The sequence below is a fragment of the Pteropus vampyrus genome, unplaced genomic scaffold (genome assembly GCF_000151845.1).
Source record: "Pteropus vampyrus isolate Shadow unplaced genomic scaffold, Pvam_2.0 Scaffold107, whole genome shotgun sequence".
NCBI classification, from domain to species: Eukaryota; Metazoa; Chordata; class Mammalia; order Chiroptera; family Pteropodidae; genus Pteropus; species Pteropus vampyrus.
The window spans coordinates 1,901,788-1,929,020 of NW_011888888.1; the positions used below are offsets into that span (position 1 = coordinate 1,901,788).

General features: G+C 37.7%; 2 pseudogenes; one reads left to right on the forward strand and one right to left on the reverse strand.

The window, feature by feature from the left end:
* Positions 1-14,428: 14,428 nt before the first annotated feature.
* On the reverse strand, positions 14,429-14,547 carry LOC111743149 (annotated as a pseudogene).
* Positions 14,548-24,124: 9,577 nt separating this feature from the next.
* Positions 24,125-24,243, forward strand: LOC111743160 (annotated as a pseudogene).
* The last annotated feature ends 2,990 nt before the right edge of the window (positions 24,244-27,233 follow it).

The following is a 27,233-nucleotide window of genomic DNA, read 5'->3' on the forward strand; positions in this document are numbered from 1 at the left end:
CGCTGTGTCAGAAGCATTGGTAAGGAGGGAAGACTCAACAGAGAACAGTGGATACCACCGGCACCTCTGTATCAAGTAAGTCTCATCTTGGCTCTCATTTCGACAGTGTCTCCCTGTAAGCCCCAGGTGCCCCCTGCACACAGCTAAATAGGCACTGGTGCTCAGAGCGAGCAGGTCTGTCACCAGGAAAATCTGCTCGTGGACACGGCCCCTTTAAGAGGCTTCTGCTGTTGCCTCTGCCTCCATCTCACTCAGCTGCTGGAGACCAGTCAACCTCGCATCATCTCCTCATCCTACTTTCTGTCATTGCAGAGTGCTTTCTTGGATATCTCCCTAGTTGTATGGTTTGTTCATCTAGATCCCAGGAGATTTTTTCTTGCTACTGCTCCTTGTTCCTGTTACCACTTTGATTTGGTCGCCAAATTGATGAACAGAGCCTCTGTCATCTACGCCATTTTGGTTGTCCAGCGGGTTTTGTTTTTTGATCCAGTCTGCAACTCTGTTCCTTTTTATGGGTGAGTTCAGTCCATTTACTACATTTAGGGTGATAATTGAAATATGAGGTTTTCCTGTGACCATTTTATGTTTTGTTTTCTGGTAGCTCGGTGTTTCCATTGCTTCCTTGTCCTTGTGTGCCTGGTCTTTTGTTTGTTTGTTTTAATTTTGGTTGGCTTTTGTGGGGTTTCCCTCTGATCCTTCTTGTTCTATGTTATATACTGAAGTCCTGAATCTTTGGTGTGTGGTTACCATTACGAATATGTAGAGGATAGTTTATATATATATATATTAGTACATTTTCTTCTGCATGTGCCTTATCTCCATTCCTCTTTGCAAATTTGAATCTTTTTTTTAAATTTATTTATTTAAATTAGTTTCAAGTATACAGTACATTGGTTAGATATCTATATAGATCATAAAATGATCCCCCCAATTGCTCCCTTCCTCCCCTGGCCCTCCACCTAGCCATTATATTAATGATAATTGCGTTCTCTCTGCCATACTCCTCATCCCTGTGACCAACTATCAACTACTAATTTGTACTTCTTTAATTCTTCACCCCATTCTCCCACCTCCCAACCCCGCTTCCCTCTGTCTGTTACCATATTGTCCATTATATTTGTGAGTCTATTTTTGATTAGTTTGTTCTTTTTATTTCTTAGATTCCGCATATAAGTAAAATCATATAGTATTTATCTTTCTCTAACTTATTTCACTCAGTATAATAACCTCTAGGTCCATTCATGTTATTGCAAATGGTAAGATTTCATTTTTTCAATTGCTGAGTAACATTTCATTGTATGTATGAACCATAATTTCTTTATCTAATCATCTGTTGATGGGCATTTAGGTTCTTTCCATATCTTGGCTATTGTAAATTGTGCTGCCATGAATATTGAAGTGCATAGATCTTTACGAATTATTGTTTTGGTTTTCTTTGGATAAATACCCAGAAGTGCAATTGCTGGGTCAAAAGGTATATCCATTTTTAATTTTTTGAGAAACCTCCAGACTGTTTTCGATAGCAGCAGTACCAATTTGCGATCTCACCAACAATGTATGAGGGTTCCCTTTTCTCCGCATCCTCGCCAACACTTGCTGTTTTTTGATTTATTGATGATAGCCATTCTGGTGTGAGGTGATATCTCATTGTGGTTTTAATTTGCATTTCTCTGATGGTTAGCGACCTTGAGCATATTTTCATATGTCTGTTAACCATCTGTATTTCCTCTTTGGAGACGTAACTGTTCAAGTCTTCTGCCCATTTTTTTAATTGGATTGTTTGGTTTTTTGTTGTTGAGTTGTGTAAGTTCTTTATAAGTTTTAGATATTAACCCCTTATCAAATGTATCAATAGCTGATATCTTCTCCCAGTCGGTTGTCTTTTTGTTTTGTTGATGGTTTCCTTTGCTGTACAAAAACTTTTTAGTTTGATGTAGTCCCATTTGTTTATTTTTTCTTCTTTCCCTTGCCCAAGGAGGTATATCTGAAAAGAAATTCCTGTTAGTAATATCAGAGTTTACTGCCTATGTTTTCTTCTAGAAGTTTCATGGTTTCAGGTCTTACATTTAAGTCTTTAATCCATTTTGAGTCTATTTTTGTATACAGTGTAAGAAGGTGGTCCAGCTTCTTCTTCTTCTTTTTTTTTTTTACATATATCTGTCCAATTTTCCCAACACCGTTTATTCAAGAGACTGTCTTTACCCCATTTCACATTCTTACCTTTTTTGTCATATATTAAATGAGAGTATAGGTGTGGATTTATTTCTGGGCTCTCTATTTGTTCCATTGATTAATGTATCTGTTTTTATGCCAATACCATGCTGTTTTGATTAAAGTAGCCTTGTAGTATAGTATGATATCGGGTAGTGTGATACCTCCAACTTTGTTCTTCTTTTTCAAGATTACTGTGGCTATTGGGGTTTTTTATGATTCCATATAAATTTTAGGATTACTTGTTCTAGCTCTCTGAAAAATGCCATTGGTATTTTGATAAAGATTGCATTGAATCTACTGATTGCTTTGGGTAGTATAGCCATTTTAACGATGTCGATTCTTCCTACCCATGAACACAATGTATGCTTCCATTTATATGTATCTTCTTCAATTTCTTTTTTCAATGACTTATAATTTCCTGAAAACAGGTCTTCTACTTCCTTGGTTAATTTGATTCCCAGGTATTTTATAGTTTTCGACGCAATTATAAATGGGATTGATTCTTAATTTCTCTTTCTGAAAGTTCATCATTGGTGTATAAAACTGCCACTGACTTCTGAATATTTATTTTGTAACATGCTATTTTACTGAATTCATTGATCAGTTCTAACAGTTTCTTGGTGGAATCTTTAGGGTTCTCTCTATATAGTATTATGTCATCGGCGAATAATGAGAGTTTTACTTCTTTCTTTCCAATTTGGATGCCTTCTATTTCTCTTTCTTGTCTTATTGCTGTGGCTAAGATTTCCAATACAATGTTGAAGAGGAGTGGTGAAGTGGGCATCCTTGTCTTGTTCCTGATTTTAAGGAAAATGCTTTTAGTCTTTTCCCATTGAGTATGATGTTACCTGTAGGTTTGTCATATATGGCTTTTATTATGTTGAGTTATGTTCCCTCTATTCCCACTTTGCTGAGAGTTTTTATCATAAATGGATGCTGGATTTTGTCAAATGCTTTCTCTCTATCTATTAATATGATCATATGGTTTTTATCTTTTGATTTGTTAATGTGGTGTATCACATTAATTGATTTGCAGATATTGTACCAACCTTGCATCCCAGGAATAAATCCAACTTGATCATGGTGTATGATATTTTTAATGTATTGCTGAATTAGGTTTGCTAATATTTTAATGTGGATTTTGTATCCATGTTCGTAAGAGATATTGGCCAATAGTTTTTTTTCTTTGTAATGTCTTTGTTTTTTAAATCAAGGTAATAATGGCCTCATAAAAGGAATTAGGGAGCTTTCCCTCTTTTGAATTTTTTGGAATAGTTTGAGAAGAATTCTTCTTTAAATGTTTGGCAAAATTCGCCTATGAAGGTATCTGGTCCAGGACTTTTGTTTTTCGGGAGGATTTTGATTACTGATTCTGTTTCATTGGTGGTAATCAGTTGGTTAAGATTTTCTGTTTCTTCTTGACTCAGTCTTGGGAGATTGTATGTGTCTAGGAATATGTCCATATCTTCCAGATTATTCAATTTTTTGGCATATAATTGCTCGTAGTATTTTCTTATGATCCATTGTATTTCTGTGGAGTCTGTGGTTATTTCTCCTCTTTCATGTCTGATTTTATTTATTTGAGTCCTCTCTCTTTTTTCTTTGATAAGTCTAGCTAAGGGTCTGTCAATTTTGTTTATCCTTTCAAAGAACCAGTTTTTGGTTTCATTAATCTTTTGTATTGTTTTTCTAGACTCAATTTCATTTATTTCCACTCTGATCTTTATTATTTCCTTCCTTCTATTTACTTTGGGCTTTGTTTGTTGTTCTTTTTCTAGTTCTTTTAATTGTAGGGTTAGATTGTTTATTTGAGCTTTTTCTTGGACTGTATTGCTATGAATTTCCTTCTTAGTACTGCTTTCGCTGAATGCCATAAATTTTGAGTTATTGTGTTTTCATTTTCATTTGTCTCTAGGCATCTTTTGATTTCTTCCTTGATCTCATTAATAACCCATTCATTGTTAAGTAGCATGTTATTTAGCCTCCATAAGTTTGTGTCTTTTCCAATTTTTTTTTCTTTTAGTTGATATCTAGTTTCAGACCATTGTTATCAGACAAGTTGGGTGATATTTCAATCTTCTTGAATTTATTGAGACTTGATTTATATCCTAATATGTGGTCTATCTTTGAAAGTGTTCCATGTGCACTTGAGAAGAATGTATATTTTGCTGCTTTGGGATATTTGCTCTGAAAATATCTATTAAATCCATCTGTTGTAGTGTATCTTTTAGGCCCATTGTTTCCTTGTTGATTCTTTGCCTGGGAGATCTGTCCATTGGTGTCATGGGGCATTAAAGTCTCCTACTATGAGTGTATTACTACTGATCTCTCCTTTTATGTCAATCAATAATTGCTTTATGTATGTAGGTGCGTATATTTTGGATGCGTATATGTTTACTAGGGTTATGTCCTCTTGTTTATCCATCCCTTTATCATTATGTAATGCCCTTTATTGTCTCTTATTATAGCCTTTGTTTTAAAGTCTATTTTATCTGATATAAGTATTTCTATCCTGGCTTTTTTTTTTTTTTTTCATTTCTGTTTGCGTGAAATATCTTTTTCCATCACTTTACTTTCAGTCTGTGAGTGTTGCTTGATCTGAAGTGGGTCTCTTATAGACAGCATATGCATGGGTCTTGTTTTCTTATCCATTCGGTTACCCTATGTCTTTTGATTGGAGCATTTAATCCGTTTACATTTAAAGTGATTACTGATAGGTACATTGTTACTGCTATTTTATTATTCATATTTGTTATTTCTATTTTCTTTTTTACTCCTCTTTTTACAGAAGATTCTTTAACATTTCTTGTAATGCTGGCTTGTTAGTGATGAATTTCTTAAGCTTTTTCCTGTCTGAGAAGCTCTTTATCTCACCTTCCATTTTAATTAAAAGCCTTGCTAGGTAGAGTATCTGTGGTTGTAGATTCTTGTTTTTCATAACTTTGAATATTTCTTGCCGTTCCTTTCTGGCATGCAAAGTTTCCATTGAAAAGTCAGCAGACATTCTTATGGGGGTACCCTTGTAAGTAACTAGCTGCCTTTCACTTGCTGCTTTTAAGATTCTCTCTTTATCTTTGGCCTTTCGGCATTTTAATTATGATGCGTCTGGTGTAGGTCTGTTTGAATTCCTCTTGTCTGGGACTCTTTGTGCTTCCTGAACTTGTATATCTAATTCCTTTGCCAGGCTAGGGAAGTTTTCTGTCATTATTTCTTCAAATAGATTCTCAATCCCTTGTTCTCTCTCTTCCTCTTCAGTTACTCCTATGATCTGGATATTTTTATGCTTCATATTGTCTCAAAGGTTTCTTAAACTCTCCTAATTTTTTAAATTAGATTTTGTTGTTGTTGTTCTGATTGGGTGTCTTCTGCTACTTTGTCTTCCAATTCGCTGATTCAATCTTCTGCTTCATCCAATCTACTGTTGAATCCTTCTAGTATATTCTTCATTTTAGTTATTGTATTCTTCATTTCTGTCTTTCTTTTTTATGGTTTCTATGCCCTTTTTTTATGCCTGTTGAGGTTCTCATTGTGCTCATCCATTCTCCCCATAAGTTCATTGAGCATCCTTATAACCATTATTTTGAACTGTCTCTGATAGGTTGCTTGCCTCCATTTCATTTAGCTTATTTTCTGGAGTTTTCTCCTGTTGTTTCATTTGTGGCATGTTTCTTTGTTTTCTCATTTTATTACCCTCTCTGTGTTCATGTCTATGTGTCAGGAATATTTGTTACATCTCTCAGCCTTGGCCAGATGGCCTAATGTGGAAGGTGTCCTGTGTGGCCCAGTGGTGCACTCTACCTCATTCTTTATGCTGGGGGCTCTAGATGTGATCTTTGTGTGGGTTGTGTGTGATCTTCCGTTATCACCAAACCTTTATTGTTAGTAGATCAGTGGATGGGATTAACACTCAGGCTGAATATTGTGGGAACTGGCTGCACCTACAGGGTAAGAATTGTTGCATGGGGGATGACCCCACTGAGTGGGATTTGCCCTAGCAGGCCTGTATACTTGTTGCAACCACCCTTTGTGTGTATCACTAATGCGACTAGTCAGGAGTTGCTCCATTGTGATCTGGTGCCAGCCTCTGGGTGTGTTGGTTTTGTGGTTCCTTGGGAGGGGCTCCCCCTAGTCCAAGGTCAGCTGCTGTGTTTGATTGCTCAGGGCTACCTGGTGAGAACTACAAAACAATCTGCAGATGGTTGTTGCCTATGCTAGATCTATAAGTAAGTGGAAGAGACAATGCCATAGGCAGAGGTTGGTTATACCCTCTCCCTGACCTATGGCAGTTCTTCAGAGGGACCAGTGCTCTTCAAGGCCTGACACTGCTTGTCAGTTGCCTATAGGTCTCTGAAACTAGATGAGCCTCTGAGTGATATGCGTGTTGGTTGGTGGAGGGACCCTGGGAGCCTCCTAGGTCTATTGAGTAAATTTCCCCCTGCTACTGCAGTGTCAGCTTACATGCCAACACTGTCTCTGTGGCTTTCTGTACAAGTTTCTACTAGTAGCAAGGTCAGCTGCTGCCCACCCTGGGCCTAAATGTGCTACCCCAGGGCAGGGGCAGCTGCCTATCAATGTGCAGCAGGTACTTTGTGCATTGGATGGGGCAGGAGCTCAGGGAGTCAAGGACCGTCAGGCCAATACAGATCCTTGCAATCCCCTCAAGAGATATTGCAGCTTGTACAGGCAGCAGTGGTCTGTCCATAAGTGTTTTCCTCAAAATGCGCTCACTGTGCTAGCCAAGGTCTGTTGCCTGTGCTGACTGCACAACCCCAGAGCCAAGCAGGGCACAAGAGGCTGCTTGTCAATGGGCTGCAGGCACTTTGTTGCTTGAGTGAAGTGGGATCTCAGGGAGACAAGGTCCATCTGGCCAACACAGCCACAATTTTGCTACAACTTCTGTGCCTGGACGTTCCCGTTGCTTCGATGTGGCTCCTTTATATTATCAAATATAGGTGTTATGATCAGCTGGACTTCAGGTGATTCTCCATGTTGATTATTTTATAATTTGGTTGTAATTTCAATGCAGACCTAGGAGGAGACGAACCCTGCTTTTACCTAGTCCGCCATCTTCCTCTGGAACTTGAGAAGACATGTTTCTTGAATAAGAAAATATACATGGTGTTTTAGGTAGGGTTGGCTCTGAATTTGAATCTTTGAATCCTCTCCTTTTCTGTCATTGTTGTCTCAATTCGTCCATATATACACTAAACATTCATTACTATCTTGCTATAGCAAATCTCTTCTTATTGTTTAAGCTTAAAATGCCCCGTTCTTAATAAGGGTTGCACTCCTCTGCTTCTATCTACCTGATAGTTGCCTTACTCCTAGTTATATATATTTTTGTCATTTTCTTTTACGTGAGCTGACCCCTTTCAGTATTTCCTGTAATGTGGGCCTCATAGTGGAGAATTCCCTCAATTTTTATATGTTTGGAAATGTCTTTATTTCTCCTTCATCTCTAAAGGAGAGCTTAGCTGGAGACATTATTCTTGGCTGGTAGTTCCTTTCATTTAAATAGTTTGAATATTTGATTCCACTCCTTTTCTGGCTTGTAAGGTTTGTGCTGAGAAGTCCGATGATAATCTAATGGGTTTTCCTTTATAAGTTACCGTCTTCTTTTCCCTGGCTGCCCTGAGAATTCTGTCTTTGTCATTGAATTTTGATACGATGTGTCTTGGAGAAGGACTTTTTGGGTTGAGATAATTGGGTGTTCTGTTGACTTCTTGAATTCCGAGCTTCAGCTCATTCCTTAGATTTGGGAAATTCTCGTCAACTATTTGTCTGAAAATGCTTTCTAATCCTTGCTCCTTTACCTCCCCTTCAAAAATGCCCATTATTCTTGTTTCCTCTCATGATGGTATCACCTAGTTCCTGTATTTATCTTTCATTATTTTTCATTCTTTGGTTTCTCTCTTCTTCCTCCTGATTTATTTCTAGATTTCTGTCTTCAATGTCACTGATCCTTTCCTCTATTTGGTCAACTCTATTTCTCAAGCTTGCTGTATCATTTTTCATCTCTTTCAGTATGTTCTTTCTCTCCAGAAGTTCTATTTGGTTCTTTTTGAGGGTTTCGATCTCCTTGCTCTGCTCATCTAGTTGTCTTTTCAATTATCAGACATAGGTGTTATGATCAGCTGGACTTCATAAATTGCATATTTCTATGTCTGTAAGCTTATTTTCTGGAGATTTTTCTCTTTCTTTCTGAGCTGCCTTGTCACCTTGTTCATGGTGTTTAATGGACTATTACCACCTGGGCAATAATAGAGGTAAAAGTATTCTACAATAATGGAAAAAAAAGTATTCTACTTTTTTTTTCCAGAAAGAGTATTTATTATATAAAGGTCCCTCTTTAGCCTTTTGCAAAGAAGGTGTTTTTCTTTTGGTTTCCAGTAAGTGGCATCTAAGCCTCTTGGATTCTGGTTTATATGAAGTCTTAATAATGCCTACTTTTTCTTATAGGTATTCAATCATGCTCGCTACCCTCAGTCTCAGTCGCTGTCAGTGTTAGCAGTGGTTTTGATAGTGTTTGCTCAGATTCCCCTGGGGCTCCTCGGTGTTGGGTCTTGGAGGATTGGGGAGAGGGGCCCTTTAGGTTGGGGATGGATGCTTCAGCTCAGCCTCATGTTTTTCATCCTCTGCTGGTAATAATCATGTTGTTTCTCTGTCATCTTCGCTTCTCTGCAGTCCCGACTTCTCTGCTTTATGCCCTGATCCCTGGGCACTGCTGTGGGCCGCATGGAGTTCATAGCTCTCCAAGGCAGGGCTATTCAGGGAACCCAGCTCACCTTCTCCTCACTCCCTCCTCTTGCAGGGAGCTCTGCGTGAAAGCGGCAGCTTCTCTGGTTCTCCGTGTCTACCATCTGACTCCCAGGGTTCTGACCTGTGGTAGCTCTTATGTGCAGATCCCATGCTCAGATGTGCTGATGTGCAGTTTGGGTGTTTTTTGTTGAGTTTTAGATGTTCAGTTTATTGTTGTTTCAAAGGGAGAGATCTGGGGATGTCTCTCATTCTGCCATGTTTCTGATAAACATAATAATTTTTCATGTGAAGAGTCTTACACCGTGGCTGGGAATTAGCCCAGATCTAAAATCCTTCCCTGTTTGTCTATGCCTCAAAACAATTATTAGAGAATTCTTGATAAGTAGTGCTATATCCATTGTCTACAAATCATATATGTAATGAACACTCATATGGCACCATGTCTACATACTATTGTAAGTGGCTTATTTAATCTCCATTTTATAGATGAGGAAATCAGGGTACAGAGAGAGGTTAACTTGTGCAAGGTTACAATGCAAGGAAATTTTGATCCCTCTCTGCTGGATGGAGGTGGGGGAGGAGGCAGAAATTGAGTTGGGGTAGTATGCATATTAACAGCTCCGTTTCAGTAATTCTTCCCAGGGAAGTAGCCGTGAGAGTAGGGATGTCTTTTCATGTCATTGGAGATCCATGATGTGGCTCATCTGCTACCACTGGCCACTCTGCCCTAACCCTCGGCTATAGCCCTCAAATATGTCTTGAAAATTTTCACCTTTGTGCTTTGTTCATTTGGTCCCACCCAGCACCCACCCTTTCATAGAACATTCTTGCCACCTTCTTCAAATGCAAAAGTGGAGTTACATACCTTTCAAAGTCTTTGCACCAGTAGAACTTTCTTCATAAAGCCTCCCTACTTCTCAATATAGCACTCCCTTCTGGCAGAATCAACTGCTCCTTCCATAAAGTCTCCTTAGCTCTAGAATGTGAAGCAATTTTTTCACATCATTTAAAATTACTTATTTATAAAATATATCTTCCACATTAGCTTACAAGCTTCTTGAATGCCTAACCCAATTTTCTGCTTACAATGTGGGCTTAGATGCACATTAGTTGCAATGAACTCATCTGAACAGCGGTGGCATTCAGTTAGGGTGAAGAGAGCACCTTTTCCAGACTGAATTTGTCATATAAACTTTAGAGGCAAGCAGAATTGACATTTCTGGTATTGCCTCAGAGGAGTGTCAGTTTCAGGGTAAAGAATAACAATCTCCTATCTTCGGTTCAAGGTAGGAAGTTCTACAGCAATTCCATATAAGCAAAGTGGGGCAGGGACAGAATCTAGAAGTATAGGACATTGATTCTAAACAGTTACCAACGGGTTTTAAGGTTGTTTATGAAGCACACAGTTTAGCAGAGACCAGCAATTACCAGTTAATAAACTCACTGTCTGTAGATAGCTCAAGTCAACTGGGGCTGCAGTTCTCCAAGGAAGTGATCCAATCATCCCTTTAATCAACTAATTACCAGTTTTCCATTAGAAAGAGATGCCACAATTTTCCTTGAAAAAAGTGGCATTTGGTGGGTCATTTTTAGAAAAAATGAGATAACATTTCGACTTTATAAGCCATTTGAAATCTGGGGGAGAAAAGAACCTATATGAGCTTTAAAACTATTTGTTTTTAAAATTAATTTAAAAAGTAAATGTAATGATATCCATTTCCAAGAATGTTAAAACACGATTTAAAAATCACTGTATTCTGAGACTCAGGGACATGGACAATGGACTAGTGGTTAAAAGAGGGTAAGAGGTGGGCAAGGAGAGGGGAGGTAGACGTAGATGCTGCCATTTATTTATCATTACAAATATAAGGGGGTAGGGGAAAGGCGAAGTGGGTAAAGAGAATCAAATATGTGGTAGCTGGAGAAAACTGGACTTTGGGTGGCAAACACAACAGAATATATGGATGTTAAATTATAATGTACACGTGAAAATTATATAATTGTATTAACCAATGTTACCCCAATAAACTTAATAAATGAAAATATCAGTACATTCTAGATAAAACATATTTTGGCCAAGCCAGTGTTTCTGAAACTTTTTTTTTTTCATTTCTCATTCTACCCCTGGGCACACATACACAAGGGGAAAATTTAAATTAAATTTAAATTCTCCCTAGTGACAGGCATAAACCACTGTAATATCTGAGATTTTTTTCACCTCCAAGAACAAAATTATAGAATGCATGGACTAAGGAGGGAGAACTGCAAATTCGAGATTGCAGCCAATTAGTTTGGGAGGCAGTGATGGCCTAGGTGTCATGCTCTCAGGTGTGTCTGATAACAACAAGCCTCTCAATGTGCTTCTTACACTTATACCAAGCTGGCTAGGGGTGTGCTGTGGGTTTTTCCTCATCTTTAAAATGAGACAATAGCTTCCCTGTCATGGTTTTAGGGACAAAAGAACATTTTGAAAACACTTTCCGTCCTAATCTTATTCCTAATGGAGTCCAACAAATGTGTTTTCTTGAAAGGAGATATTATCTAATAATTTACCTTACCTATTAATTAGCTAAGATGCCTGATGATGTTCCTTCCCTGAAAGACTGCCTGCCTCTTTGCTCCTTCCTAGACATACCAGGTGTACTTTTAAATAGACATTTGTTTTTATCCACTTCCAGAAAGGCTATAATAGATGTTTCCCTTAATGAACACTATAATTTACCTTTTTCACAGATTGTTACAAGGATCACATTATTTAACATATGTAAAATGTGTAGCAGAATAAACTTTCTCTTCAGTATAAAACCCAGAGCCATAAATTATGAAACAATGTACAACAATCTGAAAATCAGTTTATTGTGAAAGTGATTGAAGTGATTGGTGACATAATCACAATACTATTATCACATCTAAACAATTAACAATTCTTTAATATGATCAATTATCCAAATATGTGTTTAAATTTCTCTTAGAGTCTCATGAAATGTTTCTGACAATTGGTTTGTTTGAATCAAGATTCATACACTGCATTTACTTGATAAGTCTCTTAAATCTTTTAATTTTAGGTTTCCTTCCCTTTTTTGTTCTCGCCATTTATTCGTTGAAGAAAGTGTCATTTTTCTTGTAGAGTTTCCCATGATCTCAATTTTGCTGACTGCATCCCTGTGGTAGTGTTAACATGTGCCTCTATCCCTCTATTTCTTATAAACTTGGTGTTTTGACCTGGAGGCTTTCTTGGATTCAGATTTGATGTTTTGGGCAAGAATGCTTTGTAGATGCTGCCATCTACTTATCATTACACCCATCAGAAGAGTCATAATGTCTGCTAATCTCAGTGGCAATGTTGATCAGTGTATTAAGGTACTGTCAGCCTGATCTATTCATTAAAGAGTTTTCAGTAGCCTTTCATCTAAAGCCATCCTCCTCTTAACATGCCTTCTTGGGCTTTAGTTTCTGGAAGGCTGAAAATGTATTTCTCAAACTTCCTTGCAGCTATGGTTATGAATGTGATTTACATTCTACCAACTAGAAGCACTTGTGTATAGTGAAGAATCCAAAAGTGAGTCGGGGAAAGGCAGGTTATGAGGCATCCTTCTTGGTGGAGTGTATTAATAGTAAAGCTGATGTGCCTCTAGGGGTGTCTTACCCATTCAGCAACTGGCTTCCTAATTATGGAGGCATGAGCAGCAGTCTTTTGACAGTCCAGTTCCATAGCATGGATTTATGAGTCACTTCTAAAGCTCAGCTTATAGGCTGTTTCTTTAACCCTGCTAACCATTTATTAATATACCATGCAATAAAACCTTTTTGGCTTAAATTACTTAAGAGTGGATTTTGTTCCCTGCATTAAACTCTGACCAATGCATCTCTTCTACGAAAAAGTATTGTTGGCACTTGTTAAACAAGATTTTTTTTTTTTTTAAAAAGTGAATCTGGTTAACTTGTTAATAACTTTCTGAGTATGTAAAATAAATATTCTAGGAAGATAAACCTTTTTTTAAACAAAGGAATCACTTAGCTATTTCATATTTTTGTTGTATAAACTTTTTAAAAAGATACACAGAGGTGCTTTTTAAACATTTAAAAATTCATGTTAAGAAAAATTAATCCATGTCCATTAATAAAGACAATTTTATTGATAGTTTAAATGTTGTCTTAACAAAATTTTAATTCAATAATGTGAACTAAAAGATAAAATCTTCAGATTCTAGCAAAGAGATTTTTATTCAATATTTAATTATAAAAATGTTCGAACACAGAGAAGTTGAAAGAATGATACAATGACCCTATATACCTGTCACCTGAATTCTACAATTAACATTGTAATATTTGCTTTATCACATATCTAAACATCTATGCATTATTTTCTTTGCACATCAATCCATCCTATGTTTTGATACATTTCAAAGTATGTTGCAAAAATAAGTATATTTCACACCTAAACACTTCACCATAATGGAAGGATTTTTTTTTTTTTTTCCAGGTATAGTGTTTGGCCACTGGAGGGCTTCCAAATGTCATAAAATGTATTAGGAAGTAAATTAGTCTATAATGTCCTAAAGTGTCAAGTACTGGGGAAGGTCTAGGGAAGGAATTTCATGGAGTATAAATGGCATCAATTAGAATAGGAAACTCAATCTGAAATCTAGCAGGAAGATTGCAACACCTTTTATCTTTACCCTCATAACTCCACTCCTTTTTACATCTACTTTAATCATAAAAGAAAAATTCATAACTGACTCCCATCTTCTCAAATGATTTGTACTATTAAAAGTAGCAATTCTTTAGATCAGAATCTCAGAAAACTTGATGGAAATCAAGATGTTGTATGTTCATTGGTTAATTGTCACTTGGCCTGAGGGCACGGACTTAGTTATTTAATCACTTATCCCCAGCAGGAGGACACTACCCCGCACATACAAGTACTCCATAAATATTTACTGAAGGAATGAGTGAATTCAAATGCTTGACTTCAAATGTAATCTTCACACATTTAATGTCATTACGAATCAAAGAAGTGTTTTTTGTTTTGTTTTAACAGAAATAAACCTTAACATGAAAATAAAAACATAGGTTGGTTATCTTAGACCTGGGGCTGCAACTTTACAGAAATGACCATGTTTTCCATACATGCAGCTGGAAGTTTATTGTAAGCCTACACTGCATCCCCCACTGGGGCTCAGCTGACTGTGGGGCAGGTCCCACAGAAGCCTTGTCTGCTGGCAGAGCCACAGAAAAGCTTCCCAGAATTCTGGGGGGGCACTTTTCAAATGTGCTCTGGGGCTTCCCAGACATGAGTGTGAAGTTTTGAAATGGGGCTGATGTCTTCTGTGAATCAGTAGGGGCAAGAATCAGTGGGATTTGAATCATTACTATTAATATTATTCCCCTTTTGTACCTTCAGACTGGTGATACCTGAGGATATTCAAGTGCTGTTGCAATTTTTTTTTTTTAATGCCTACAGCACCTGGTCTTCCTAGGTGGTCTCCCATCCAAGTACTAACCAGGCCTGACCCTGCTTAGCTTCTGAGATCAGATGAGATCGGGCACGTTCCGGGTGGCATGGCCATAGACTGCAATTTTTAAGTTAACTTTTTAAGGTGATAATTTTCCTTGATACTTCTTGGCCTGGAAAGGCATTTCCATATTCAGCACAAGTTCATCAAGCTAGCACACATCTCAACAACTACCATGAGATTAAAAAATATATTCTTGTTTCTGCAGGAAAATGAGAGACAAATCATTTTTTGACTGTGCATGTCTAGAGAGCTACACAATAATTTCAGACCTACCAGTTTTCCTATTAAGAAGTCACAATGGCAGCCTATCTAGGTGAAAATGAAGAATTGGGAGAGTAGAGAGCTTTAAAAACCATAAAATCACCTTGTATTTTATACTTAAAATAGGTATTTGGAGAAATTTTATGACAAAAGCTATAGAAGATTAGATGTGCAAAGCAATCTCCTGCTACAGCTAGTGCTGGCCTCTCACTAAAGAAATGTATGATTTGTAGCCCCCCACAAGACTTTCAAAGAGCCCAGTGATGATCGTTGATAAAATATAACCTAGAGAAAATATAGTCTTCTAAGTGAGCCATGAGAGGCCCACTGCCAATTGGTGGAATGTGACAGAATACGAGCATTGAATGTTGCTGGAAGGTGGTTGACGGAGACCAAATATACATTTGTTCTCTCTCAGCATTGTTTCTCTACGTTATAATTTCCACCAGTCACTGGTACATTCAGAAAAATAAACATGCAGTGAGTAACATTTTCATAAAGGTGAATTTATCCAGTTTAATTAAATTTCCTTTTTATTCATCTTTATGACTTTCCTATTTATTTTTGTGTTAAGACGTACTTTTTGTGAACAGTGGTGATGAATAACATTTTTTTCCCTATTGTACTTACATTGGCAAAAATTAAAGTAAAAAACACCATGTTACTCTCCCAAATTATTTTGGAAATTTTACTGTACATACAAGTCCAATGCCTAAACAGTCTAAAAAGTATCTCCCAAATTAAGATTCTATAATGCAAAAAAAAATCGATAAATCTGTTAATTCATTTTTCCTATATAGGTATTGACTATGAACAAATTCTGTTCATATTCTGTTAATTCATTTTTCCTATATAGGTATTGAACAAATCAAAAACTACTGATAGGTAGAAAAGAAATTCTCCCATTTTCAGCCTCCCAAAGTATTTCAAATTTTCTCAAAGGATGTGATAAAATTAATTAGTAAAAGACAGAATTTCAGTTTGGAATGATATAAAAGTTTGGGAGATGGATAGTGGCGACAGTGCACAACAATGTGGATGTACTTGATTTCACTGAACTATAAACTTAAAAATGGTTAAAATGGTAAATTTTATGTTATGGATATTTTATCACAGTAAAAAAAAGAACGTGTTATGTGGCAGAGATTATGATCATTGAGTATTTATTTTTGCTTTTTGATTTATTTATGTATGCGTATGTATATACACACATATTTATGCATTCCAGTATGATTTCCTGAGAGAGAAAGGGATAAATTGCAACTGGCATGCAGGGAGTTATATGTAAACCATAGCCAATCTTTGTTGCCATTCTTAATTATTTTCGTGTTTTTGAGTTCCCTTTTAATAATAGACCCCCCCTCCACTCTGAACGATTACTTGTGATCACCTCATATCAAAATGTGATACACCAATGTGTTATTTCACTGAGGTTGCAAGTGCTGCCTGAGATGACATCCAAAAAAAAAAAAAAATGATGTAGATGAGTTATTCTCTGAAAGTGAGAATTTCCTAGAGCAAGGTTAAAACATAAGCTTTGAGGGCACCTTTAAAAGCCCAAGGGATTTGTAAAGCCATGTGTTATAAAACCATCTTTAAGGATTGGTGCTTTTCATTTTGTCATTTACCGAGCTGGAAATATCATGGAATCTGAGTGGAGGAGAGGTTGAAGAAGATAAATGAGAGATTGTTAAAGATAGGCTAAATACACTTTACCAGCAACCACGTTTACACTAAGAGTTATGGGGAAGTCTATTTTGTCTGTAACCAGGAGACAACTGGGAAGTCAGCTTTTAGAACATTTTACTTAAGGCATAATCAACACTTAGTTTTATATTTCATTATTTGTGTATCTCTTTCTTTTCCTCCTAGACTGTAATGTTGTGAAGTACACTGGTTTTGTCTTACCACTTTTAGGACCCCTCCAGTGCCTAAGATCAGTGCCCAGGGTATAGAACTGTGAATGACTAGGGAAGAACAAATGCTGAGATTTCTGCTTTTTGGAGCATTCTTGGTGTTCGCTGCTCTCTAAGCATTATTCTCTAGCCTGAAAATCCTCTGATATTTTGCCAATAGACTCCCCTTTGCTAAAGTTAGCCCAAACTGCTTTCTGTTGCTTACAACTGAAGGATGACAGGATAAAACAAAAGCAGGCTGCTTCTTCCACAGTTTTTGGCAGTCTCTCCCGTTATCTAGCATCTGAATCCTTTCCAGTTTGTATCACAAAAATACTCAGAATCATTCAAGCTTTAGTTCTGGAGACCCCAAGCACTAAATTCACATTTACACCAATTGTTCATGGACCAATCTTTGAAGGAAAATGGGAAGAAAATCCTTTTATGGACTTAAATTTTAATTTTTAATATGCTACCAAATTGCAACAAACGTGGAAATACTGGCTAAGACAGCCATAGCTGAAGCAAAGCCATGTGAGACCCAACGATTATGGTTAATGATAAGTTGGATGAGTCTTTTCTATGTTGAAATAATAGACAAATATTTTATAGTATTGTAGTAAGGCATATGCGTGAAAAAGTAGAGAAGCGATTATTTTTTATTTATTTGGCATTGGGCAGGCTTCAGTTGGAACAAACTATATTTAATTTTACATGCCATGCTCCATAAAGAGAAAAAACTTGGAGAGTGTTCAGAGAACAGCAACTGATTAAAGGCTTATGAAATTAGATCTTAGAGAAATTGTTAAAAGAACTGGGCATGTTCAGTCAAATGCAAGGCATTGAGGCAGGATGAACAATGAACGACAAGTATGTGAAGAGATGTTTCCCAAGTCTGGGTTTTAGGTTAAACAGAAAGTTAAATCAGGGGACTAAGAGCACGAAACAAAAAACCAGAGCAACAAAGTAGGAACTAAATATTGTGAAAACATTAAACTAAAAAGCTTTTAAGAATTGATGAATGGAGCTATCTATAACCTGGAATTCTGCATATGTGATTATTAAAACAATTAAATTCAATTTTGTATTTAAATAGAAATAATTTAGAAAATAGAAAAGGCATTTGATGGATTGCATTTGAAAAGTAAAAATCATCAGATCAAGTATGAAGAATGTTTTTAAGAAAAAATGGTGTATTTGGAAACCTTCTTTGGAACCCAGGTTAGTGAGAACAGAAAGGAGCCCTGATATTAAGTCTCTTCTCTCCTGAACAGGGTAATTCCTCCGTGTGTGTAAGTGGGGAGGCTGCGTGGTGAGCAGCTTTTCCGGCCTCTTGGGATTCACCAGGAATCCCCACCCTGAGATATATTGATTCTCTCCAGAATGGTCCCAAACTACTAAATATTCTCCTTTGTCCAATGTCTCTGAAGCATTTAATGCTTTTTACAAATCTTGGTGGGCAAAGCATGATACAAATATTTATTCTCTAGTTCACACTGTTTACCACTTAGATACAGAGGGAGAAAGATGAAACCACAAAGTGTGACCACTGTTGCTTGAAAGCTTTTCTATGAGCCTGATAATTTGTTTTTAACTTAGATATTCTAACAGAAATCTCATTTAAGTGTTCTTGTTCCCTGAAGAAGATAAACTTCCCTTTGCTTAGGTTAGCCGAAATTGGCACCTGAACCCTTGCATCCATTTGATTACGATCCTGACCTCAATTACAATGTGTGGGTTTTCCCGCCCATACCAAGTAATTCTCAGACACCAGCTGGGTGTCCTACAATTCAGCTTAACTCTGACACTATCCACCTGGAGACAGCACATCAGATTCCACAGAGTTAAAGGCTCGGTCCCGCAATATTACTTCCCACACAGATAGAATCACCAGTTCTGGTTGTTACCTGTGCCTCTGACCAACTGGCTATAAATTAGAGGTTCCCACAATCCCCCCCTTGGGTTTGATTAGTTTGCTATAAAGGTTCATAGAACTCAAACATTTTACTTACTGTATCATCAGTTTATTATAAATAGATATAACTCATCCACGGAGCTTTAATTCTTTCTTTATTCCAGTTCTACAGCACCTCCCTACAATACACCTAACAAAAGTTGATGATCAATTCAATTCAGTTAATGCCAAGTTCTCTTGATTTTCATTCACCATAAAAAAGTCCAGGTCCAAATTGTAAGCGTGGGTTGCACCCTTAGGTCTGCAGTATCTTTGAGGTCACCATTACCAATAGCTCTGGTGATAGGAGAATAATATGCTGTGGGGTTTCACAGGGCAAAGTCCTGGTAGGACATCCTGATGAAGCTGTTAACAAGGTAAAATAAAGTTCCAGATAGCACTAGGATCTGTTGGACCTAATGAACACCAATGTGTATTAGTGATAAAGCAAATATGGTACCTTATCTGTAACATATTTAACTGGTGAAATTTAGGTGAAGAGTGTTAATATAGGTATTCATTGACTAATCTTTCCATTTCTTTTTTTTTTAATTTCTATTTTTCAATTAGAGTTGACATTCAATATTATTTTACATTAATTCCAGGTATACAGCATAGTGGTTAGACATTTAATGTTTCCATTTCTTAAAATAAAAAGCTGGGATACTCTGAGTCTTAGTTTCTTGTTTGGGCACCTTTTTGCTAATCTGGCTTCATTATACTGTTTCGATGTCTTCCTGTCAGTAACTTTCTTGTTGCCATTATGTTATTATTGTGTATGCTTGCTGGATAAATCTTTAAGAACTAGAGAAATGTTTTAATGATCAAAAACCAAAATAACTACCTATTATTACAATTCTGGCAAGCAAAGTTTTTTTAAAGTTATTACAAAATTAACTAAACTCTTATTTTTAAAATTGTATTTTAAAATTTAATATGCAATGTATTCACATGGCTTAAAATTCAATGGATACAAGAGGATAACACAATAAATGTTTTCCTCCCACTGTCCCAGCCACTCCGTTTCCCTTCCCAGAGGCAACTAAATGCTATTAGTTTCCTGTGGATCCATCTTTCCAGAGAAAATAGGAACTTGTTTTAAATTTAATTAAAAGATATGGTGAGGCAAAAGGTGATATAGGAGAGACTGTTTTTAAGGATATGCCATGAGCATTTTAAATTTCAGCAAATCTATATAAATATATCTGTGTTCCATTTTTCACTAGCGAAAAATGGTCAGGACAATCCTGTTCACAAAAAATGCTACACAACACTAGACATCTTATTTTTAAGTGAAAACTACTAAACAACCGCAGTCAGTTCAATTTGCCGCACTGCTGGGGTGCAGTATGCAACTAACGTGTCCCACAGGCATACAGAGTGCACAGAGGTCAGAAGGGCACTTGTCCGCATATGCAAAAAAAAAATCATGTCATTCACATGGCATGGCAAAGAACTGTCTCAACCATGTGCTTATTCAAATTCTTGAGCAGATTCGAAGCTTTTTTGAGAAAAATACAGGCCAAATAGTAACCCTGTCTAGTGGTCTCATTCCATAGGAAAGTGAAACTTATTTGACCAAAAACATACATCAAATTGTAAATTTTAAAAGACTAATGTTTTAAATATCAATATTTACAATAAGAAATTACATTCTCAGTAAATATTTAAACTTACGATAAATTTTGGATGTCAACTTTAAATTATGTAATGTGCATAGTTTTTCAAATTCTCTTGGAGAGACACAAAACAAATTTTTTGAGAACTATTGTTCTAACCTATAAATATTGGAATCCCAAACATTTCTGCCTCTGTGGGGGACTCTGAGAGCTCCACTCTAGGCTTTAAAGGGGAGGAACAATTCACCGGGAGGGTGACACTGGAAAGTTGGGCAGGATCAGACAAGAGACGAATATCTCTGCTTGATGTGGCCACACGATTATCCTCTGGTGCCAAGGCCTAGTGCTGCTCCGTCCTTTATTACAACTCTCCTCAAGGTCAATGGAGGATGAGGGAGCCCGTGAAGCTGAGGGGCCTTCAACTTCCACCTGAATTACTCCCACATGACTAGAGCAGCTCAGTTCTGCATCATGACTGAGAAAGTCAGACTCCCTGCGGAAGTCTTTCCTTTCTTTTTTTCTTTTTCCCTTTTCCCTTCTCCATTGCCTCTAAGCCTGTTAGAGTGTACATGGGCACTGCTGTGTTGTGATTTCACTCATGTTTAAAAATGAGTGTTTAGTACCAGGTAAAGAAATTGTTAAATTGGTCTGCCACAGCTGGGAAATCTGGTAGAAATGATATCTTCCCACCCCTGGTAGGCTGCACGTACATTCTCTCCTCAGGTGGATGTTGGGGTGGAGACAGGAGTGGTGGGGGTGACTTGCTTTGCAGCAAAGATTCGGAGCTTATCTCTGTCATTTCACTCTCTTGTGAGGGACAGTCTCAAACATTAATGCAACATAATTCATTTCTGTGCAGAGAGCTTAATTTTATTTTTGGAGAGTCTTCTCACGCCTTATTGATTTTCTTTTAATAACCACCATTTGTGTTCCATGGTCTGCGTTAGTATCTGAGTCCCTATGCAGTTGTCTATTTTTCAGCAGCCAGGACTATATAGATGTAGCAGATTGTCTGAGGTCTCTGAAGCTTGCTCTGCGGGTACCGTTTGCAGGGGTCTTATCTTGGAGTAGTGGGGTTCTATGGTGTCTGCTGGGCTTGGCCTGGCTGTTTCTGGCTCAGACTATGGTAATGGCTGAAACTTGTTGGCTCTTCTCACTCTCTTCTGCCTTTTTGAAGTTGTTATAACTTTAGGAGAGTATTTTTTCCTTGAAGTCATGTGAAATGATCTTTTTGTCTTCTTATTTATCTTCAGAACCTGGTAAGGCAACAAAGTGAGCCCAAAGAGCATTGGGTTGGGAGAAGAAATGGGGGCTGGATGGGAATGGGGAGCTGAGGTTTGTGCCAGGCAGAGGTGGGATTATTTGGGGCGAGGGCTGCCAGGAGAGGACATAAATGGGGAAGAAGAGGAACTTGGATAGGGTCATCTGACCTTGCTATTGCGTCTTGATTCAGGTTGAGAGCAGGTCTTCTTCTTCCACTGCTTGCAGCTTGTGGTTTGTGGATCCCATGATTTCTTGGTCATTTTTTTCATGTTGAAGCCTCTCAGTTGTCTACCCCAGGAGTCCTGTCCTCTGTATATATTCCCCTCCCCAGGACAATGAGGAGTCACACCCCTTCAGCTTTGTTTGGTCATCAGGTCACTCCCCACAGCCAATGGTGGCTATGGGTAGCTCAGACATCACAAAGGGTGATTCCTGAGGGGTGGGGATGCTGAGGAGGCCAAGATACCATGGTTGGAAAAAGTACCCATTAAAGAGGCTTTTTATACTGACCTCCCACCTCTCTTTGCCTCCCCATGTTTGATTCCAGTTATGCGCATGGCAGAGAAGGGTGTTTCCTCCAAGCCATTTCCGCATGGTTCATTCTACCGTCTCCCACCATTCACTGTTATCGAGTATTATAGACATCGTACCTAAAATCAGCCAGATACAGGACTGGCTGCTTCATTTGAAATACCTAGGAAACAGACTCAGGGAAAAGTGTTTTGAGGCATGGTGCCCTCATTGTCAGTTCAGACAGAAGGCTTTGAAATATAACTCAGGGCAAGGTGGGTGTGTATGCATGTATTTGCTCTAAGGTTACTCATTCACAAAAAATAAGATGAAAGACGTGAAATAAAATCAAATTTAGCCCCTCGATAACGTCACCTTGGCCCTCCCTGGAGTTCTAGGATTTTGGTGCCTATTAATATCTAGTTTGTAGGTAGCTAAATGCTTTACGTGTGAGTTGACTGGGAACATTTGTAACCACCAGAATGCCATATGGTTTGGGAAATGAAGTGCTTCACTTAGTAAACATTGACTGATTGTCTGCCAGAGTACTGGGAAGGAAGCCCTACCTTCAAGGAGCTGCCAGTTCAGCTTCCAGTTAATGCTATGACACAAGTTTAAAAAAATAAAAATGAACAAAATGCTCTTTGAAGAAAGAAGGAAATTACAAAGGTCACTGATGCTCAGAAAAAAAAAAGAGGGGTCAAATTTAGGTGTGTGTGTGTGTGTGTGTGTGTGTGTGTGTGTGTGTGTGTAATACATATAATACATATATATATGTTTATAGATATATATGAATATCTTTTGGAGATCAGATAGAAATCCTTGGAAGAAAATATTCAAAGGGGCAAGGAGTTTTAACTTCAAATTTGGGAGATAGAAGACAGAGTCAGAAATAGAAGCTCACCTTCAGACCAGAGCTCACCTCTTTCCCCATCTATACCTATCCCCTCTACAAACAACAATAATGACAAATCTATGGAGACAGAGAGTAGACTAATGATTGACTAGGGCTGGCAGGAGAGTAGGGAAAATAGGGAGTGACTGCAAATGGTTATGTGGTTTGTTTCTTTCTGGGATGAGGAAAATATTCTAAAATTAGGTTATGGTGATGTTGCATAGCTTTGTAAATATACTAAAAACCATTACATTGTAAAAAAAATTGGTGGAGTATGATTTAGTTATAGTAAAATATGATTTAACTACAAAGAGAGCAGAAACCAGGCAAAAAAGGCTAAAGCTATAGACTTTAAATGGAAGCCTGAGGCTATAAAATTTGTACAACAAATAAGGGATAAAATGGACTACGCTTTCACTTTTTCTGAGGGGAGAGGTGGCATTAAGGAAAAAAAAACAGTCTTTTGTGAAAATCAGGATTCTGGAAGGGGAAGGGTAGAAAAGGACTATGGGAAATGATGGAAGAAGAGTTGAATTAGGAGATGAGAAAACATGCACAGGATCAGCCTTTTATGGACTAGGTCATGAGATCTCTGTCATCCACCGTGCAGGTTGATCTGTAAGAGACTGAAGTAGCTGAAGCAGGGTGCAAGAGCTGATCCTATCTCCAGACGGATGCCTATTCTGCCCCACCTGCCATTTTGGTAAAAGTGAGCTCTGTCAGCTGTCACCCTGACTGACTGCTGGGCAGTGAGGAGCACTCATCTACCCACAGCTGATGACTCAGTTTAAGGTGGAGAAACAGAACAGCTAGAGACAGGCTCCGTGAAGCAGAAAAGGAACAAGGCCTGCTATATAAATTATAGAACAGTAGTATACTCCAGACTCAGGTTAAAAATAATATAATCTGAAACCCATATGATTTTATTAACCAATGTCACCCCAATAAATTTAATAAAAAAAAGAAAAAAAAATAACAATCTTATTCCTGATGGCCAAGAATCTAGAATAAACAGCTTTGCCCCTCTTTTGTCACTCCCACTGTGCTGTAAGTTAAATAAAAATAAAATAAGACTGAATACAGTGTAACTCCAATATATTAAAAACTATACCATTAGGATTCAATGAAAACATACTATAATATTATTAGTGATTATTTCTAGTTGGCTCCAATTCCCTTACTAGACTTTAATTCTCTTGGAGGCATGGTGATTAGACCATAATAAGTATTTAGTAGTCTATGGCCATGCCACTCTGAACACGACCAATCCCATCTGATTTTGGAAGCTAAGCAGGGTTGGGCCTGATTAGTAGTTGGATGGGAGACCACCTAGGAAGAGCAGGTGCTGTAGGCATTAAAAAAAAAAAAATTAGTAAATATCTAGTGACTTGAGTGAATAAATGTATAAACAAACAAATAAATGAATTTTGTTAGTGTGGTACAATTATAGATTTTTACTTTTCTGTTTTCCACATTTCTTTAATATGCTTGTACAATTGACTATACATGTTGTGTTGCTGTTTCTGGTTCAAGTTGGCTGACAGACAGTGCATATTATCTCCTCTCCCTCAAGATGCCTGATTACAATGATAATAAAGGAATTTTTTAAAAAAGGTATAAAACCACAACATGAAGAGAATGGCAGGGAGGCCATCCATGGCTGAGAGATTACATTTCTAGATTATAAAACTGGTGAAGGAACAGCTACTGAAGAAAGAGGGCAGGGGACAGTGTGATATAGAATAAGTAGAGAGGGAGAGTGTGGGCGAGGGGACAGCCACTTCTTTCTGCAGAACCTGAGAGTATCTCAGGAATGGGAAGCACTAGGTCATACCTAGAACAAGGTATTGAGAGGATAGGTGTCCTAAAACTTGAAGGAAAGATCTTGACACTATTTTACCGGTTATGTAAATGGCTTAGAAATGGGGGAGGGGAAAGGGAATAAGGCAGTCATCTGGCTTTTAATAATTGTGGTTTTTATTATTATTATTATTCCAGCAGAGGCCTGCTCACCTTAAAAGAAGCTGGGATTCCTTAAAGATCAAGGAGAATAATTGTGGTAGTTATGCAGGCATAGACTACTGAGTTGCCTCATTAAAAGGGCTGTAATGACTAGTAAATACGGAGACAAAACTTGCCTTCAATATGAGGCATGGCCTACTGCATCTAATAAATATAACTCCTGACAGTGCTTCATTTTCTCTTGAAACATATTAAAAGAGTAAAAGTTAGCCCTGGCAACATTCCAAAATAAATCTTATAATTCCAAAAAAAGGGATTACCTTATTTGCCAAGGTTCTAGAAAGTAAAACGACATACAATGGATGGGAAGAAGAGGGTGAAAATGTTTAGCTCAGTGAAAGAAATAACTTTCTAACAACTAGGACAATACAAAAGTGGAAGAGCCTACTCTGTGAGGTAGCAAATTCCCATTCATTGAGAACCTATGTGCTAATCAATGTTATAAAACAACTGTCAGCCTTGCAGCTTATTTTTAGCATATCTTGCGAAAAAGAGAATGCTGTCTTAATGACAACTCAGCTTCGCAGACACTTCTCTGCCAATCTTTGGGCTCAACTTTGCGGGTCACTGCCTAGAATAACAGACATAGTCTCCATGAAAAGAAACTACCTCTTAAAATAGTGCTAGAGGTGGCTCGGGGACAAGACTTCTATAAGAATAATCGTTAGTTTTATTTATGGCTTTATTTAGCTTAACAATATTTTAAAACAATTTTCTCTTGCTTTTGCTTCTGTATGCATAGCACTCATAGTGTATAGTTTGGAGAGCCAAAATGTTTCTCTGGCTTTTTTTCCATACACTGACTTTTTTCAAGAACAAGTCAGTTACCTTACAGTATAATCCACATTCTTGATCTCCCCTGTGACTTCATTTAAGATGGTCATTTCCTTAGTTACACAAAGATGCAGGAGAAACTTTGAAATAACTTAAAGGGTTTGAATTCTTAGCAACAAGTTAATTTCTTTCCAGGCTTGGTCCAGGGGTTAAGGGGCTGTGGCAGTCCTAGGTATAAAAAGATAAACTGGACATAATAACTTTGCTAACCTGCTGAAGAGGTGACTCAGGGGAGAAGTTAAACACACTCACCTTGGCTCTAACAGTCAGTTATTTAGTGATTTTTTGGTCCACGTGTCTCCACATCCACTGCACCACGTACCTGGGTTTCCCTTCTTCCATATTTGATATCCACTAAATTATTCCTTATACAGCTGTGAGTGATCATTATAAATGTAAATTAGATTGTCCCATTTTTAACAGAGCTTGGCAAGGTCTAGTCCTTGCTTACTTCTCTAACCTCAATTTACACTCATTAAATCCTATGTATACAGATATTCATTGAGTCACAAATATTTCTGTCACGCTTATTATGTAACATACATTATTCTAGCCAAAAGAGAAAAATCTTTTCTTTACTGAACTTAATGCCCTTCTTGTTCCTTAAACAAACCCAACGCCTTTGCACAAGCTAATCTCTCTGCCTAGAATACTTTTCACTTCTCATTCCTTTTCTGACTGTTCTATTTAAAGTAGCTTCTACTGATGTAGAAAAAACTGTTTATTTCCTTTATAACATATCAGAGAGTACATATATACCTCTATATAATTTATATATATAATTATATATAAAAAATTTTTGTGTGTGATATATCTATCCAATGAGGCTGGGACTGTGTACATGTATACTTAAAATTTAGCATGATCACTATTAGCACATGGTAGGGACTCAATAAACATTTACTAAAAGAATAAAGATTCAAGAGAGGAAAAAATGGCATAGATGATAGAGGCTCTGTTCATCCTTCTTGTGACCAAATCAATGTTGTGACAGAAAGAAGGAACAAACAGCAAGGAAAATCACCTGGGATCTAAATGAACAAGTTCTACAACTAGGGAGAGAAATAAGAAATCACCCTGCAATGGGAGGAGGTAGGAGCAGGCAAGGACGTGAGGCTGCCTGGTCTGGAGCAGTTGAGTGGGATAGAGGCTGCGGCAGCTGGCAGCTACAGACGCCTCTTAAAGGAGTTGTGAGCGGACTTTTGTGGTGATGGACAAGCTTGCTTTGAGCACCAGTGCTGGTTCAGCTGCGCAGGGGGCACCAGGGACTTATGGGGGAGACACTGAGTTGTCAGAGTGAGGGCCGGAGACAAGACACAATCTGTACAGAAGTGCCAGTGGTATCCATTTTTCCTCTGCTGAGCCCTCCCTCCTTCCAGTGTGCGGACTCAGCACCACCATAGCTGAGACTCATCAGACTAGATGACAGAGGTCCCTCCGCCCAGAAGATTCCCTGAAACTCCACCTTCACCAACCCGGGGTCACACC